The sequence below is a fragment of the Poecilia latipinna genome, unplaced genomic scaffold, assembly GCF_001443285.1.
Source record: "Poecilia latipinna isolate Pla-1442-1.1 unplaced genomic scaffold, P_latipinna-1.0 Scaffold3187, whole genome shotgun sequence".
Lineage (NCBI taxonomy): Eukaryota > Metazoa > Chordata > Actinopteri > Cyprinodontiformes > Poeciliidae > Poecilia > Poecilia latipinna.
Window position 1 is genome coordinate 1,794 of NW_015115803.1, and position 9,365 is coordinate 11,158.

Sequence of the window (9,365 nt, forward strand, 5' to 3'; positions counted from 1 at the left end):
AAGAACCCACACTCCTGTGACCTATGTCTCTTCTTTCCCCTCTGGTGGATTATGTGAGGTGGATAGCCTTGCTAAATCATAATCTCATTCATCATCAGTCTAATCGTTACTCACCTCTCATCTCCTCTGTCTTCAGTGTTCCTGGTAACCCCAATTTCCCGGTTCCCGGACAAAGATGCACATTCAATTATCAGTTGTTCAATAAACTTTATTAACAGTTTCTCTCCATCTCGTAAGTGTGTTCTGTATGTGAGTCACAAAATTAGCACCAAGCATAACATTAACCTTTATTATTAATTACAACTCCCACTTCCCCAATGGTATAAGGCTACAAAAGAGTTTATAGATGTGTTGCATTGTTTTGGTGATATTGTATACAACACATGAACAATTGCATCAGTATTTCAAGATTTACAGCAGCAATTAGAAAACTGAATGCTCCAGTGAATCCCAATCCATTTGTGAAAAAAGGTTTGCTGCACGACTTATTACAAGTCCTCCAAAAGCACTGTGAAAACTAAAATATAAAAAGAATTAACTAGCAATTATTATGTCAGACAGTAGGAAGAAAGGGCTTCGGCTTACTGGAGGCTTGGTGACAGGTGCATTGTGGAAGAAGTGATTCCTGTATAGGGGGTAAGTCAAGTTTCATTACCTGTCTGTTTCTTATGACACTTGGCTGGATACCATCTGACTTGTTACAGGAGCTTTGAACTGGCACTGCAGCAGCTATCCATGGAAGGTGATGTGGGGGTGGGGTAAAAGGGACAGGGTAATAAAAGACTTTTCTTTAAGAACCCTGTTGCACATGAGTCAAGCAGTGTGTGAGATTAGTGAAGTTGAGCATCACAACTGCTGGTATGATAGAGATTTCCTTCTCCTTTCTTCCACTTACTCAAACATCACAAATAGACAGGTTAATGGGGAAGAAGCAATGGTACAATATGAAATATTGGACGGGTGCTGTGACAGACAGACAGATAGATGTATGCTATGATGTATGTGCATGAGTGTGTCTAAAATAAATGCATTAAAAAATGTTAAAACCTGTGGACAAGGGCAAGTGCTCCAGTTTCGAGGTTCTCTTTGAGTCTGGATACAAGACATATGGAATCTTGAAGGGTTTGCAAAGTACATTAAAAGTCCACTATTATGTTTGGATAGATTTAAGCTGGGATAGGTCTGTGGGCTATACAAAACATGTTCATTACATTTAATACAGAAAATCATTCTCCAATATTGAGATTTCACCTGATGAGTTCTGCCTGTTTTGAGCTCATTAAAGAATGCGCCAGGCTACGACACAATGATGCAGATGAGCTGCTGCTGGCAACACCTTCCTAACTCAGTGTTTACAATAGCGCCTCAGATACGTAAAAATGACTACAAGCAGATGCATAGTGGTACAACCATTTATCTGCTAATTCTGAGGCAAAATAATTGGAGCCTCCTGAACAACAATCAAGCCACAAACACTGAAAGATTAAAAGCTGCGGCTCTGATGCGTATTTATATTATTAGTTTAAACTAGTATTACTCAACGGATGCGGTACCGCCCCCCAGGGGGTGTTCAGAGGACGGCAGGGGGTGACATTTTTACAAAAGGGGGGCGCTGGGATTCCTTTGGGGGGGCGTTTGCTCAAAGGTAAACTTTACACCTTTGCACAACAATACCAGTTTAGACTTTGAACAACTTATTCAAATTGTACTTTGTACAATTGTATTGTGTAACATTAAAATATGCTTGGCTATGACCAGGGGTGCAGAATAGGAGGGAAAAGTGATGACAATTATAGGGGCCCTGACCAACAGGAGGCCCTCCACAATTTAATTATTTATTTTTTGTTCATAGAAATTAAAAAAAATAAAATAAAATCGGGGCCCTGTCAGTTACAAAATTAATCATATTATTTTCAAAGATTATTTTTAGCAGTAAAAATTTTATGTTCCCACTTCCAGATCAAAAAACACACATCCATATTTGCCCTGAACACCCCCCTATCTGCATTAAATGGTTCATTCCTGCTTGGAGCCCTTGAGAGTGACGCTGTTCAGCAACAGTCAGTGGAAGACACGAACGACTGTGGCTGTGCTATTTTACAGCATTTTTTCTTTAATATTTTATGGATATAGTAAGTTTGATGACATTTTTAGGTATTTGTAGCTGTAGTAAATTTGAAGGCTTTTATTTTGAAGAACCATTGTATTATCAGTGTGACTTCCTGTTCAGTAATTTCCTGGGGGGTTTTTGGAGCTGCAGCAATCATGGCTGGATGTTATTTTGTCTTCAGCATTTAATCTTTTGCCATCCACAAAGAAGCTCAGCTGAAGCAATGCTGTAAGTGATGTTTTATGATAAGATACATGCTACTTAAGATGTGTCAGATATTATTTTGTTAAAACGCTAATGTTTCATTATTGTGACTAGTGATTTTCATTTGACTGCTCATGGTACATTTCAGTTGACTGCAGAGCTCATATTTATGTTAAATTTATGGACTGTATGTAAGGTTTGCTCAGACACAGAACTAAGTTTTGTATTGTTTTGTGTTCATTCTGTCTGCAGTTTTCACCGCAGCATGTAAAGAGGAAGCCAACAGTAAATGGTCAACCTTACTTCACGTCTCCCTCTCATCATTTGCTGTGGTTTAACTCAGTGTTTAGTCAGAGTTGATACACTCTTGACGAGAACATTACAGTGGCTGTTACTATGCTGCTAAGAAAAGTTATAAAATCAAGTTTTCCTAAAAAAGAGAGGGAGAGAGAAGCAAGAGTGTTAATTTATAACCTAGTTTTTCTCCGAGAGGTGAGTAGACTGTGTGAGATTATCAACCATTTAGCACAATTAGCTTAGTTACAAACTACTGTTTGCCACCTTTTCATTGGCATTTAATGAATTAAGGAAAAAATTACCAACATATTTAACTTGTCCCTTGTACCTTTTACCACTTAACAGATGAGTCAGTCAGCAGCAACTCTAGCCCACGTCCCTCCTGACCTGTCTTCTCCTAAGTGAAATCAAAGCTGCAGTATGTAACTTTTATATAAATAGTTTTTTCCACATATTTTTTTAAAACTGTCATTATGTTGCGACAGTATGGTATGAGAGGTAATCTGTGAAAAATATATTTCCTCTGCCTTCTCCCAGGGCTAGAAACAACCAGTTAGAGTTAGGAGAGTTTTAGTGCTGTCAATCACAATCTCATGTGGTGCTGCTCATTCTTCCTCCCCCTCACTTTGCGCCGTGCTGCAGCTAGCATGGCATAAAGCTATGTAGATTCAAACTGTGAATGCTCAGTTAGTTCACGTAGCATAGCTACCAATGACAGCAGACAAAGGGTGTTTTGGAATGATAAGTTGTTTCTCCACCATTAGCACATTGAGCTGTGAGTAAATGAGGCTATTTGACAGCGCTAAGAGCGTCCTACTATTTCTAATTGGTTGTTTTGGTCAGAACGGTGCATTACTTTACGCAGTAATTCGGGAAGGAAATGGAGGAGATTGATAGTTTTCACAGATTATTTGTCTCATAACAAACTGCTACGACATTGTGACAGCTTTAACAAATATGGAAAAATACTTTTTTTTTTTAAGTTATACTGCATCTTGAATAAAATGAAACTACATAGTATTTTTGATAAGTCTGGATTGCTTTATATGTAGTTGCACGTTGCTTTTGACTGTTGCTCATGGGGAGAGACGTTTCAGTAATCGAAAACTAATAGAAAAAATTTAAGCAACCTACTTCCATACTGGATGTGGACTGTTGGATGTTAAATTCATGAACAGTAAATATTATGCTAATTATCAGTATTGAACCAAAGAAAGCAAGGCATTTGCAAGACTTTAAAATTGTGACGCTTTTTATGGGTCAAATAGACTCAGAAAATTGTAACAGCAGCTGCACAGGCGGGGGGGCAAACAATTTTTTTGTCAGGGGGCCCACGATTCCTGGATTCTCAGTGTTTGTTAGGTTTTTGGCGCAGCTCTGCAGTCCTGCTACTGGTAGCTTCACCACATTAGTTGAGCGTTACACGGCTGATGACTTTGCTGTGATTTATTTGTCTGGTGTCTCATTTTCAAATATTTTATGGGTAACACTTTATTTGAAGGGGGTTGAATAAGACTGACATGACACTTTCATAAACATGACATATCACATGTCATGAACATGAATAAGCCTTCATGAATATGTATGACTGCTGTCATAAAGTGTCATTCTGTAAATTATGACACTTTTAATACAAAGTTGACATGATTCAAAATGTCTGTTATGACAACTTGACATTAACCAGGAAATCATTACTGTTTAAACTTTACCTTTAATAACAAAGTTACCTAATTTTTAAAGTGCAATCAGTAATACTTTTATAACAAATTTATATCAGTAATGATTTCTTGGTTAATGTCAAGTTGTCATAACAAAGACATTTTGAATAATGTCAACTTTGTATTAAAAGTGTCATAATTTACCGAATGACGCTTTATGACAACAGTCATAAATACTCATGAAGACTTATTTATGTTCATGACAGGTGTTATGTCATGTTTATGACAGTGTCATGACAGTCTTTTTCAACCCCCTTCAAATAAAGTGTTACCATTTTATGTTTTATTGAGGATTTTTGTACATATGTTTTGGCAGTGCTGTGATTATGTCAAAGCAGCAACTTATATTAAAAAATGTTTTATTGTTTGTCTGGATGCTGCCCACTTCCATGGAAGGACACTCAACCTAAGGGGAATGATTAGTCACTTGGTCTGGTCACAAACACAATGCCGAGCAAAGACAACAAGGTTCACAAGGTCAAAGTCAAGGTTTTGAGGGGAGGTACTCCAAAAACTTTCATCAGATCAATCTCGAAACTTATTTTTCTTATGTCTAAAGACTCTTTAACAGACAAAACATTTTGATGGGTCAATTAGTGCTCATAGATGTTGTTTAGTTAAAAATCATGTGATCTAGGTCATTTGTTTGGGTAATTAAAATGTTATTAATGGTACAAAAATATACCAAGCGAGGAGTGTGCCACCTAGTATTGATGGTAATATTTTCGTAGTAATAGTTCCTAGACGGACATCTTTAAGGGATGGACCAGTTAGAGCAACACCACGGAGATCAGACATATGAGACTGTTTCATTACAAACCCTATCGTTGTAAGTAATATATATACACACATATATCCTCCTGACTACCAGGAAAAAAAAAAAAATTGTCCAATCACCATTTTTTAAAATTCCACAATCTTTGTAAGGTAATTAGCATACTGAAAAAAAATTTTTTTGGAAAAAAAGTTTTTATTTTTGAAATATCATGTGTCCACTACAGTGGACATCGGAACGCCATACATTTGAAACTGAACCTTGATGGCAACCAGTTTGTCCCAAAGAAATTATCCAAACATCAACATAAGAATGAATTTCACATTGACAAAACTGAGCACTGTTGCCTAGCAAGAAGGTCCTGGGTTCGATTCCCGATCCGGGGTCTTTCTGCATGGAGTTTGCATGTTCTCCCTGTGCATGGTGGGTTCTCTCCGGGTACTCCGGCTTCCTCCCACAGTAAAAAAAACATGACTGTCAGGTTCATTGGTTTCTCTAAATTGTCCCTAGGTGTGAGTGTGTGTGTGCATGGTTGTGTGAACTGTCTCTGTGTTGCCCTGCAACAGACTGGTGACCTGTCCAGGGTGAACCCCGCCTCTTGCCCTGAACGTTAGCTGGAGATAGACACCAGCAACCCTCCCGACTCCACTAAGGGACAAGGATGTATAGAAAATGGATGGATGGATGGATGGATGGATGGATGGGTGGATGGATGTGTGGATGGATGGGTGGATGGATACAGAACAAAACAGAAAATAATTACAAATGTCCACTACAGAGGACAATTTTTCAACTTTTAAATACTACGATAAAGTACAGTCAAAATAATTCATAGAATGTTTTAATATGCTGCTAAGAGACTTGCTTAGAATATGCCAACAAAATTTTAAACCAAAATTTGCACAATAAAAAGTTTTATGCACTTACTTTTTCTCTTCCTATAAAATGTGCTTGTACTGATGGATGTCATTTTTCTGAATGAGGAAAAGGAAGGTACAAAAGTCCCACCCCTTCACATTTGGTATCATTGAAAAGCCCTAAATATCTTCTGTAGATACCAAAATAAATTAATTCAGTAGGATGCAGTGGATGGGAGATATTCAAGTTTACAAATGTCCTCTACAGAGGACAAATTTGAACTACTGGTGTTCAGTGTTAGACATTTATTTCTTCTTCTGTAGTTAATGATGTTTCATTTTATTACCTTGCTGTACTCCACGTAGGGAACTTTTTTGTTCTAGGTGGAGATGCTTAGTATTCAGCAGGGGTCCTCAGCGGTACATTTTATGTGGAGAATGAGGATGATTTGTAACTACTGGTTTAGATAGATGTTCTAATTGCTATAATGGTAAGATTAAAGATATTGCAGGTGTATGTTTTATTTTATAGACATAGATAATGTTTGTATTATACAAACATCTATGTCTATAAAATAAAACCTTGTGTTTATGCAGACATTGTAACTTCATATTTTATTTTTCAAAAGAAATGACAGAATGTTGTGTTTCTATTTACTGTTCAGTCTTACAGAAATTAGAAAAGGAGGATGAGGAAAACTTGTTGAAAAGAGATTCAAAAAAGAAAACTGAGGAAAAGGCATCAATCCTCAACACAACTTCTGGAGTTCTTCTTTCTTTGTGCTGTTAATTAAGTTATACTGTGAGGGCAGAATAGTATCGCTGCTATCAAACTACAAAAATGGCCGAATGTGGTGGAGTGGAATGCCGTGTGCCGTCTGGTGGTGGATGTGAAATGTCTCCTCATTTACATAACTGCAGCAAAAGGTGTTGCTCTAAAACTGTCTACGGGATAGACAGGTTTGTAGAGCTACAATAACCAGGAATTCAGACCAAAGTTAAGTTTCATCTCATAAATTATGTACACAGACACCTACACACATTTTTAATATACATATCACATAAATTACTTTATCATTTATTTGTTTACTTATTTATTTTTGTATTCAATTTCTGAATCTGGGACCTGAGTCTGAATTTCGTATCACAAAAAAGCAAAGGTGTGGTATGAAAATAAAAATCCTTGAATCCTTGAAATTATTGAATGTGTGGGAAACACAGAAAGCATAAGCAAATAACAAATTAACTTTTGCCAAACTTTGCAAGTTGAGCGGATTGTTAAAAGTTTGCTTGCTTATTTAATTCCTAATTTTCTGTTATGAGGTTGCTAGGTCACAAATTTCTGCAAAAGATTCTCAAATTTACTACAATGATAGGATTACAGTTCATAAGACACACTGTTGATATTAAATTCAGGCACTGATCATTAGAAAAAGAGGTTTTGTGTTGAAGATTAGGTCAATTTGTTTTATTTAATGGTTCTCATTGGTTAAATGAGACTTAGAGGGTTACGTCAACTGTTATTCTTTGTTAAATGTTCACATGTGTATTTTGGATGGAAAATAAAACAATATATTTATTTTTCCAATTGTGGTGTACCCATATCACTTTGCATATCACACAAAGCTTGGCAGATTAACCTTGCTTCATTAGAAATATAATAACCTGCTGGTGACTAAAGTCTGAGGCATCTTTCAGTCACAGTCAGGCCATGTGATGATTGAGAGTAGTACAGGGAGACTCTGGGGGTCTGCTCATAATTAGCCTTGAAGACAAAGCCTCTGCCGGTGTATTTTACTCTGAGAAGAACACAATCCACAGGTTTTGAGGATAAAGGAACCCTGATCAACATATAAGATGTTAGTGGCACCTTGAGATTGACATAAAAGTCATGTTAAAATAAGTATAAGCTTATTTAGATCATATGGTTTACATAAACTTGCAAATAAATAATTAGAACAAACAACCCATTGGACATTTGGTTATGTAGGTTTGGGGTTAGATATGTGTAGTTTGTTCTTGCTTCCCATGCCATCTGACTGCTATCAAAAGTTTTTACCAGGCAGGTGAACTAGTCAAGCTTCTTTTGATCAGTTTTACAAGATATCTAAAGATTATTGTGTCATCAGTATGGTCACTTTGTATGTGACAAAATCACTAAAAGCTAACAACCTCCATTAGGTTAAATGCATTTATTTAATATATTTAACATATTTTATTCCAATGAGGTTTTCGGTACACATACATCAGATTTTTGGATTTTCCAGTATTTAACTAACAAGTTTGTCTTGACACCTTGGCACAGATTTGAATGCTATGTCGATCATATCCTTTGTAGATGGCTGAACTTTAATTGTATTCAGTTACATTCAATTTTAATTAAGTTTAATTGATATTCGACAAGCTGAACTGAGAATCCACATTGTGTCATCACACATCATGCAGATAAATATATTCATCTTTTTGAATGAGAAATGTTTCCTGATTTCAAAACTCACTGCAAAGTGGAGTGCCCAGAAGTCGTCAACCTGATCCCGCAAACACTCACTGGAAGGAGACTTCCACAGCAGTGGTTCAGCTGCTGCAGATGCCCTACAATATGTTATGTCAGGTTCTGTCCAGAATCTAATCATGTAGTTCAAGGTGACTCAACTCTCTGAGCAGCAAATGGATGTCAGGAAGCTCCATCCAGACTGTTGGAGGTAGCTTATCGCCAAGTTCAAGGTGAGCTATCACTGCTCTGATACAAGTTAAACACGTTGTTTGTTGATCTTTAATTTGCTCTGCTGACAAGGAAGGAACTATTACAAGACCACCATATTGATCTTCATCTGAGGTTAAGTGGATTTGTGATTTATTCAAATGGGTTTGTGTTAAGTGATGGATGCGATGTTGCTCATTTGGGAATATTGTCAGTGATAAGTCCTCCATGTGATCAACTTGACAGACAGTCTGCGTCTATGCTGAACTTGCCTGCTCGAATCTGAAGTTTAATGTTGAAGGTGGACAGGGCTGCCAATCACATGTAGCTCACTGCTGTAGTCAATATGTAGGTCAGAGGCTTACTGTAAGTAGCGACAGTGAACTGAGTACCATACAAGTGGTCTCTAAATTTCTCTGTCACTGCCCTTTTCAAGGCAAGCAACTCAATTTATGGGCTGGATAACATGACTCACTTACAGACAAGCCTCCACTAGAATTAAATGAGCAATGGCTCTCATTTGAAACCTCTTGTTCTTGATATAAGGATGCCCCTAACCCTTTTGTACTGGCATCACTATAGAGTGAGTTCTGCAACTTGGAGTCAGCAAAGCCTAAAACAGGATCACTAGTGAGCATCTTTGTCTTAAAAAGATGCTTACAGTCAGTCCAATGCTCACTGAATGGGTTCTTAGGACCTCGGA

At 37.2% G+C, this 9,365-nt stretch overlaps 1 long non-coding RNA gene across 1 annotated transcript; it reads right to left on the minus strand.

Moving 5' to 3' along the window:
- Positions 1 to 4,641: 4,641 nt before the first annotated feature.
- LOC106940347 (uncharacterized) lies at positions 4,642 to 8,707 on the minus strand. The gene is made up of 3 exons (XR_001423068.1): positions 8,698 to 8,707; positions 6,987 to 6,994; positions 4,642 to 4,729 (listed from the first exon to the last, which is right to left on the minus strand). It is a non-coding gene; the product is annotated as an uncharacterized LOC106940347 (long non-coding RNA).
- Between the last annotated feature and the right edge of the window lie 658 nt (positions 8,708 to 9,365).